Below are 6,440 nucleotides of genomic sequence, written 5' to 3'. Positions count from 1 at the left end.
CATCAGACAACTTAATTGCACTTTAAAAAATAAATTGAAGTAAAAACAATCTCCAACATTGACATGCCTTCACCAAATAAGACCAAACATTCTCTTTTTCATTTATTAATTGGTAACATTAAATTGAGAATCACTGAATATATTTTTTTTCTATTTCTTAACAGCATTGCTTTTTTCCATATTTAGTTTATTTAAAGGCATTAGGCGAGTGACTTTAATATTGTTATCCTACAAGTGATATATATATATATACTATATTAGAACTCAAATAAGTCTTCACAATTAAACTAAAACACTCAAATAAGTCTTCTATTGACCTTTTCCCCCATCTTTACAATAAACTAGTATTTCATTACCACTAATACCACCATGAGTGATGTTCCTCCTAAAAGGGTTAACTTTCCAGATCTTCCGATGGAGATTATGCTGGAAATTTTTTATCTATTTGATGTTTTTACCATTCTCAATACTCGAGCAACATGCAGGTTCTTAAGAAAAAATCTTAGCTCATATGCTTTTTTAGAAGAGATTACAAGAAGGTGGAAGAGCAAGGGTTGTTCTCCCTTTGCTCACTTTGACTACTCTTTTGATTGGACAAAGTCACTAGACTGGGTCATGAATATGAGTGCCTTAGCTAGTGAGACTTTTCCACTTCACTTCCCGTTCCTGTTAACTGCTGAAGGTTGGTTCCAGATAGTTGACATTGAAAAAGACATTGTTTGTATACGCTACTCTTCTATGGGTAACAAAAGCTACTTGCTCACCTGGAGTCCCATTTCCCGTTACTCTAAAATCATTTCTGACCCTAATAAACATTATTGTGAAGATTGTGCTTTTGTTTACTCTTTTCTATACTATCCAAACATGCTTGATTATGCTCTACTACACGTGTAAATGAAAAATTTAGATAGCTTGACATGTGTTTTAACCAAGCACACAAGTTTTAGAAGAAACTAGAATGTTACAGTTCCATGCCCAGAGAATGCACGTAGGTTAAATCCAGCCTATGTGTTAGTTAATGGTGTTGTTTACTGGGTTACTATCATTACTGACAAAGAGGATGTTCAACCTCCTTATATAGTTTCTTTCAACATTATCACTTACTCCTTTGATCAGATTTCACTTCCAGAGGAAGGACTTGGACATTCCCATACTCTTTTAGTCCGAAGTGGGCACCTATGTGTTGCTGCTAATAATGGTGACGATTACTCATATAGCTCAGTGATTTGGCAGCTTGACCAGAATAGTTTTGCCTTTAACTGGACTAAACTATTTTTCTACAGTGGTATTGGACTGTCTAATGTACCTGCCACCATTGTTGATGATGATATTATTCAGATTAAGGAAACACATCTAGAAGTTGAAGATCTACATGACTTCAGATTTACTCACTTCCATATACACCGCTATATTCTAGCTATTGGCTCAAATAAGACCTTTCAATTGGATAATTATGACATTGTAGTCAAACTATGGACACTACACAAATTCTACCTAGGACTATTCCCTATGTGATATGCAAGTTTGGTTCCTTAATGATAGTTTTGTGTTAGGTGTATGCATCTAGCGTCCTTCTAATTAAGTTTTTTCTTCCTTTTTAGCTTTGTAATAGAATGTGTGTCTGTTGTTGTTATGTCATGTTGTTTGTGTGAGATGTTTTTAGACATCTCTACTTTTATGAGTTTGCTCTTTAGTAAGCTTAAGTATAGTCATTGTGTGATGTTTGTCAGCAAAATCAAGTAGTCAAGATGTGAGTTAACTAAACTCAGAGCTTTCATAACAAATGATAATATTATTTTTCAAGCTTTCAAATTAGAAAAAAGGAGTTACCTACAAAAAATAAGCCAAATTCATAATAAAAACTGTGGCATTAAGAAAGAAGCAAAGATTACATAATCTTGTAAAAAAAACTTATTTCTATTCATCAAATATAACAAATCAAGGGAATGAGAAAAGGAATACTATGTATAGGGTTATCATCATACAAATGAAATATTATTATGAAATTGACACCCAAAGCTAATATAAAAGGTAACTTCAATCAAAAACATTTTCTGTAGCATGCAACGAATAATTTAGTATGGCTTAAATATGTAATGGCTTACATTATTGTTTATGGGTTAAACTCTTTTTAGAAGAATTATAAATAATACATGAAAAATATTAAAAAATAATTTTTTATTCTTTAAAGCAAAAACTATTTTGTACTAAATTATTCATAATTTATAAAAAAAATATAGAAGATAAACAACACTGCTATGTTTAATTTTTTTAGAACAAAGTATAAGCTATAACTCGATTAATAAAATAATACGGCTAGCTATATCACTAAGATTTAGGATAGAAACACATGTAATTTATTATAATCAAATGATGAGTATGAATATCAATTTTAACAACTTTGGTATATCAATGAAGTAAAAATTATGAAACATTTTAAGCAATGATATATGTAGTATAAACACATATAGTTCATAGAAAAAAAATTAAAAACACATGCATGAAAAAAATTAATAAAGATTATACAAAAAAAATAAAATGGCTACTAAATATTTGTTGTTCAATTGGGTTAAGTACTAGCTATAATTGTTATGAAACTTTATTTTAACAATTTAATACTTTTTTTTTTGCTAAATTATTTAAGAAACTAAACCTTTTTATACCAAATCTTAGAAATCTAACAAAAGATTATTTTTAGCTTTTAAATTTAATATTACATAATCAACCTTTTTAGAAATATTATAAATAATACATGAAAATTACAAAAAATTTAATAATTCGCTTTGTAAGGTAAAAATTATTTTGTACTCAACTATTTATAAGAAATAATGTGTAAGACCTCTAAATTTTTAAAAGTTATTAATTAATTATTTATGATGCATTATATTTATTTAAGACTGTATTTTGGAGATTTTTATATAAGTTGAGTAAACTCTTATTTTTTTATTTAGAGTTCTTATAATTGAAAAATAGTGAATATTTTATATGCCTTAATTTTAAATATTTATATTTTTAACCTTATTTTATAAATGAAGGAGAATTAGTTTATTTGTCTCCAATTTTTATTTAATTTGCATTTAATTGAAACTAATTCATAAATTTATAATTAAAAGGTATTTTAAAGATGGATATTTTATATTTAATTTAATATAATATCTCTTAATTTTATTAAAATTTAACAAAACTCCAATTTGCCCAAAGATTCTTAATTTTACATTTGTCCCAAATTAAACCCTAAATTCCCAAAATATCACTCTAACACTAATTTCCCCTTTCCCTTCAGCCGCCACACCCCTTTCAACTTACCCTTCCATCCAAAATCAAACAGAAACCATAGCAGCAGAAAAAACAAGAGAAGAAGAAAACGTTGAGGGAGAGAGGAAGAAACAGAGTTAGGGAAGAGAAGAGAGGGGGACGACCAGCGCTGGTGGCCCGGGCTGCTCGCCGCCATCGCTGTTAGCACTGATGCGAAGGAGGGAGCCAGAGGAGAAGAAACACAACGCTGTTCTGCCATTCCTCGCCGCAGATGAAGCTCGTCACCGCAGCACCACGCCTCGCGAACCACTACCGCGTCGCGCCTGTCGTCGTTTTCGTGGGTTCCGGTCGTCATCGTCGTCTCTGCCGTGAAGCCCGTTACCGCCGTCCTTCTCGCCATGAAGCCAGCGCCACCATCGTCGTCACCATGGATTGCTGCTGCGCGTGACACCACCGCCGCTGCCGCCTCGAAGTCCGTCGCCGTCAAGCAGAGTGACGAGCACAGAGAGAATCCCTAGGTGAGAGAGAGAGAGAGAACCAGGGAAGGCCGCGACCAATCCAGCCGCCGCGCCCAGTCACCGGCGTCGTCTTCGTCTGAACCACCGCCAGATCTGCCTGTGCTGCTACTCCAAAATTCCACTTCTGTTTCTTAGGGTTTGCTATCTCAGCCCCCTTGAAGTTACCGTCGGTCCTGTCCTTCCCGGTGAGGGTCACCGGAGCTGCTGCAATTCCAGTCTTTTGTTCCTCTGCTAAGGTTATTCTGTCACGCCTTTTCTCGCTATAATGTTTCATTAATTAACTCTGTCCTACTTTACATAAATGTTCCTTTGTATCCTTACTCAGCCTTAAACCACAGTAGATTATTAGATTTACTGCTGTTGCCGTTTTGTAGCTGCCTCGCGGTGTTGTTCCATCATAGCTATTGCTGGAAGAGGAAATCAAAATGGCTGCCATGAATTAAAAGGAAATGGAGTTGTTACGATAGGTTTATGCGAACTCGGCTAATCGAGGTAGGGGATTATTTTTTAAAGTTAAAATATTTTGGGATTGAATACTTGATGAGTTTAGCGGATTAATGTAAGTGAATTAATTTATGTGTTTAAAATGATTTTCTGCTGTGATTAGAGTTGTGGTTGCCGCATAAGCGGTTTGGAACTGAGACTGCAGCTGCCACTGATTGCGGACCGAAAAGAAAGGGTTTCTGGATGCGTTTAATTTATGAGTTTCGATTATTCGAGGTAGGGGTTTTTCTTAAAATCTATTTACATTACAGAGTTGTGATAAATAGATATTAATGTAAAAAGATATATTTCTGTGATTATATTTGTCTTGTGGATGTCATGGTTTGTTGGATTAGATTATTGGGTGCTTGATTGCTTGAGTGAAGTATGGTTGTTGATAAGAAATGGATTTGAAAAGTTATTTACTTGATTATCATGAAAAGTGGTTTTTCCTGGTTTGACCTTAAAGAGAGTTTTATTAATTGAATTGGTTTGATTCGAAAATAATTTGATATTGGAACTGGTTCAATTTTGGAAAAAATGTTTAAGATTTGGAAATGGATGAGAAATGTTTGGATGGGACCCGAAAAGGGTGGCAATGTTCGAGTTTTAGAGGAGATGCTGCCGAAATTTTATAAAATTGGAAGTTTTGTTTGAAGTAATTGTTTAAAAAGATTTAGTTCTTAAACGTTATTTGTTTTCAGAATGATTTATTTAGAAAAGAAAGGATTATGTTTTGAATTGAGATTAGGATTAACGAAAAGAAGGATGATGATGATTGATTTGAAATATGATTTTTGAATAAATTTGGAAATGGGATATGGATTGACGAATGATGATGATATTGAGAATGGTTTAGATATTGATGAATGATGAATGAATTATTTATGTGGCTTATGAATTTGAAATATCTGAGATACGAGGTTCCCTGGATTAAGTGTCGTGGCTTGCCACCACGTGTACCAGGTTGAAAACTTGATACTCTGTTGACCCTACAACGTAAGTGTGACCGGACACTATATAAATTCCCATGAACGTTACCCCCATTGAGCAATATTGATTATTTGAGAAAACTATGCATAGACTCTTGGGGATGCATGTCGGGGGACGGTCTAAGGACAATTCAGACTTGTTGGGTTGGCTGGATAACCGACAGATAAGCCTCATCAGCCATAGGACAGGCATGCATCATATGCATTTGTATGTTTTGCTTGGGTTTGAACTTGTTTTGGTTTGCCTAATTGCTAAACTGTTCTTAACTGCTACTTGAACTATTTGCTGTAACTGCTACCCACTTGTGCTTTCCTTGTCTGTCTTGCTTGTGTTTGTCCTGGCATGCTACATTTGAGAATGAACCTTGGGTGCTGAATTAATGATTGTGTTATTTGATTGCGTGGTTGGTTTCTGATTGAGATTTTCTTATAAGAAAGGAAAGGTTTCGGATTTCTGAAGGATTAAACATTGTTTCTTTAAAAAGGTTTTGAATGATTACGTATTGGTTTTTAAAAGATTCATAAGGCAATGATAATCACTGAGCTTGAAAATAGTTTTCTTATTAAATATCTTCTTATGACAACTTTGAAACTCCGTGGTGAGACCGTGTGGTTAGGTTCTCACCCCCCTACAGTTTTATCTTTTCAGGAACCGGATGAAGCATTAAGAAGAGTTATACTGCGTTTGGTTTATATGTTGTATTAATTAGATTATTTTCTTCCCTCGTCTTTGTTATTACAAGTTTGTAAGAGGGATAGGAATTGTATATTTTATATGTATAACATATTGAGTTATTATGTAAGGAGTCTTGTATATGAACCTATGCCTGCTTGTATTTTTTTTAAAATAAAGTATTTATTTCTGGTTTTCAAAGAAATCAGTGATACAGTGTCGAGTCACATGCTCCTATTTTAGTATTTAATATGTAAAGTAGTTGTAATACTTCTTGCTATCAAAGTAGCACAGCCGGAAGCGTGACTTCTGATAGTGAGGGTGTTACATAATGTACATGTGAAAATTTTTTTAGTACAAAATATTAATTTCAACACCTTTGATAATCAACGAAGTTCCACAAAAATTTCTTTACCATTGTAATAAAAGAAGAGTTTAACTAAATTAAAGATAAATAAGGCTTAATAGGATATCAGAAAAAATTATTTTTTTATTTAAATCAAATATTAATTAATCAAA

At 33.3% G+C, this 6,440-nt stretch overlaps 1 long non-coding RNA gene across 2 annotated transcripts; it reads left to right on the top strand.

The window, feature by feature from the left end:
* LOC107648386 lies at window positions 3,283-5,951 on the top strand. Of its 2 annotated transcripts, XR_002349197.1 has the most exons (4): window positions 3,283-4,009; window positions 4,148-4,265; window positions 4,381-4,493; window positions 5,884-5,933. It is a non-coding gene; the product is annotated as an uncharacterized LOC107648386 (long non-coding RNA). The 2 variants fall into 2 exon arrangements; XR_001621908.2 differs by having other exon boundaries at window positions 3,286-4,265; window positions 5,884-5,951.

The sequence above is a fragment of the Arachis ipaensis genome, chromosome B06, assembly GCF_000816755.2.
Source record: "Arachis ipaensis cultivar K30076 chromosome B06, Araip1.1, whole genome shotgun sequence".
NCBI classification, from domain to species: Eukaryota; Viridiplantae; Streptophyta; class Magnoliopsida; order Fabales; family Fabaceae; genus Arachis; species Arachis ipaensis.
The sequence above is the reverse complement of the archived record's forward strand: the minus strand, read 5'-3'. Positions and strand labels throughout refer to the sequence as shown.